Here is a 2,976-nt window from a genome sequence, read left to right as displayed (position 1 = left end):
TTCAGACGCCATACCTACAAGGTGAAGAAAGTTAACTACCTGATGACACTAAAGTCCTCCTCTGTTCAACGTTTTTGATACAAAGATAAATTAATGTACCACCAAGAGGCAGTTTACAGTTCTTCCTTGCGATGCAGTTCAGCATAACTCATGACACATAGATTTGATATTTCCAGAGCGTCTCTCTTCCTCGGTAGTTTTTTCATTTATCTCAAACTGACTCCCTGCTTTTTTCCTACACTCCTCAGGCACTGCTATACCCCGACTCAACATACTTTCTGCCTCTGCATGCTCCCTGCTTTCCTGGGAAAATTGCTGCAACCCAAACTTAGGGCTAGGGGATCTGGAAGCCTCTCTACCTAGACTCACATGTTACTCAACTGTGAATTCTGCTACTTATTGCCAAGCGACACATTCAATCACCTAATTTCTTATAGTCTCAGCTTGTTCATATAAAATGATGATGCACATATACTAAAATTGGAACAATACAGAGAAGATTAGCATGGCCCCTGTGCAAGGATGACACTCAAATTCATGAAGCATTCCATATTTTTTTTAGGATTTTATTTATTAGACAGAGAGAGAGATCACAAGTAGGTAGGGAGGCAGGGGGAAGTAGGCTCCCTGCTGAGCAAAGAGCCCAATGCGGGGCTTGATCCCAGGACCCTGAGATCATGACCTGAGCCAAAGGCAGAGGTTTAAGCCACTGAAGGTTTAAACCACAGAGGTTTAACCCACCCAGCATTCCATATTTTTATAACAATTATAAATAAGCTTATTAAAATTTTCTGGACAATGCATTTGGATTTTTTTAAAAACAAGTAAATTTCTTATTGATGGCAACAAAATAAAAAAATAAATAAAAATAAAAGGATGATGGTTCTTATAAAACTGTTGGGAGGATATGTGGAATCAAGAGTATAGAGTCTTAAATGCATTGTCTAGTTCATAGAAAACACAAATAGACGTCCACCAAAAAACACTTCACATTTCTCTACTTTATCATTTCTCTGTATCTTAACCCTCTGGTCTCAGAGGAAGAGGAGTCTGTATTCTTTTTCTTAGGCTATCCTAGCTCCTTTTGTATTTCTACCGGCTTAAAACAAGAGGAATTACACATTCTTGTCGCAAAGTCTAGAGGAGGATGGACTTCAGCCTCTCAGCGTGCCACGAGGAACTGCATTCTGTGCTCTCTTCTCTGCCCTTGCTGATATCAGCTTCACCTCAAGGTTAGGGCTCCTTAGGATCACACGATGGCTGCAGCTGTTCCAGAGCCACATGCTTCATTTTGCACATTCAAGCAGAGAACAAAAATTGGTTCTAAAACTTTACTTGGAAGAGCAGAGAAGCTTCATTTTCAAAAGTCTGGAGAGAGAAAAAAAAAAAAAACCCTCTCATATTTCACTGGTCTAAAGTGGATGAAATGCCTTCCCTAAACCCATAACTAAGGTCAGGTGATAAGTTCATGTTATTTTAAGCTTGAACCCCATAACTCTGCTTCTAGAAACAGGGTGGATTTGAATTTCTCTCCAATGCACACAGAAGTCAGAGTACTCCGGCAGCATGGTCTCATTGCGTGATTCATATGGATTTCTCATCTGGAACTGTGTTCTGTGGCTTTCTGTTCTGTGGCTTTCACGTAAAATACAGTGGGACTAGAGCTTCCTGGAGTTAGTCATCTGGTGGGCTTGGATTTAGAAAGAGGTGGTTGAACTTAAGGATAGTGACTGCAAGGAAGCTTACTAGATATTGGTTATATCATCACAAAGTCTACTTCACCATGTGCCTTTGAGTTCTTCCTATGGAAATTTTTCCTGTTACTTTATCCTTTTTTTGAATTATCAACAGCTCCCTTTTTATTGGGTCACTTATGCTCATTTTTTTATCCAAAATAATAAACAAAAAGTTAAATTAAAATTTAAAAATCAGCTTCCCCAAACCTGCTACTCTGTCAAGCTGTTTGTGTTATTGAAAACACAATCTATCTTCATTGTCCAACTTGGTCATCTTGCTTCTGCTTTAACCATATTCCTAAATATACTCTCTGAACCATTTCTCTGTAAATGAATCCAAATGCCATTGATGGACTCTAACTTCTGTGATCACCACATCCTTCCTCTTTGAAATTTTCTCCTCCTTTTTGTCAATTTATTTGATCAAAATTTATCATGTACCTGCCACATACCACACACTGGGATAAATACTGAGAATATAAACATTAAACAATTTAGTCCTTCCCTTCAAGGAGACTAATAAAGACTAGTGGGAAGACAGTCCATGAAACAACAGCCAAAAGCCATAGTGGAGGCATGTGAGAGGAGTAGAGGAGTAAGCATCTAAGTCAAGGAGTTAATGGAGTTTCAGAAAGAGATAATTCTTGGACTGTTTTTAGGAAAAATTAAGGAGTTTATCCATTGGAAAATGTGTAAGAGACAGGGAATATCATGGTACAATCAGAGAACTACAGTGGGCTTGGTATGGTTGGGGGATGGTAGAGAATATAGGGGAAGGGCAAGAGGGGAAGTTGTTCAAGAAGGCAGAAGCCATTTCAAGAGTTTTGACAAAGTGACATGGATCATAGGTAGCCACAAAAAAGTGAGCCATTGCTAAATCATTTCTGTGTGACAATGGAGGATGGAATAGGCAGGCAGGTGCCCAGAAGCTGGTGGACTGTTAAGAAGGGTGCTCAAGAATGCTGATGTTTCCGAACTACAATTATAATGGTTGGTGAAAAGAAAAGAAGGTAGAATAAATTCAAAAGATAAAAATCTATACCATTTAGCATGGGGTAGGAAGGATGGAATGGTAAAGAATGACAAAACTAACTAGGAAGAAAAATTCAGTGATGTCAAATATAGCAGAGAGGTTAGTCAAGAAAAGGGCATTCTGTATATCCCTGGATTTCTTATTTGAGGTGCTTCCCAGTAATAGAATCAGAGCAGACCTCCCTACATTTTCCTCTTCACAACACCA

At 39.1% G+C, this 2,976-nt stretch overlaps 1 non-coding gene across 1 annotated transcript; it reads left to right on the top strand.

The window, feature by feature from the left end:
• Nucleotides 1-446: 446 nt before the first annotated feature.
• Nucleotides 447-557, top strand: LOC122897571. Its single transcript, XR_006382557.1, has one exon. It is a non-coding gene; the product is annotated as a U6 spliceosomal RNA (small nuclear RNA).
• The last annotated feature ends 2,419 nt before the right edge of the window (nucleotides 558-2,976 follow it).

This window comes from Neovison vison, chromosome 1 (assembly GCF_020171115.1).
Source record: "Neovison vison isolate M4711 chromosome 1, ASM_NN_V1, whole genome shotgun sequence".
In the NCBI taxonomy this organism is placed as follows: domain Eukaryota; kingdom Metazoa; phylum Chordata; class Mammalia; order Carnivora; family Mustelidae; genus Neogale; species Neogale vison.
Note: the sequence above shows the minus strand (reverse complement) of the source record. Positions and strands in the feature narration are given on the sequence as shown.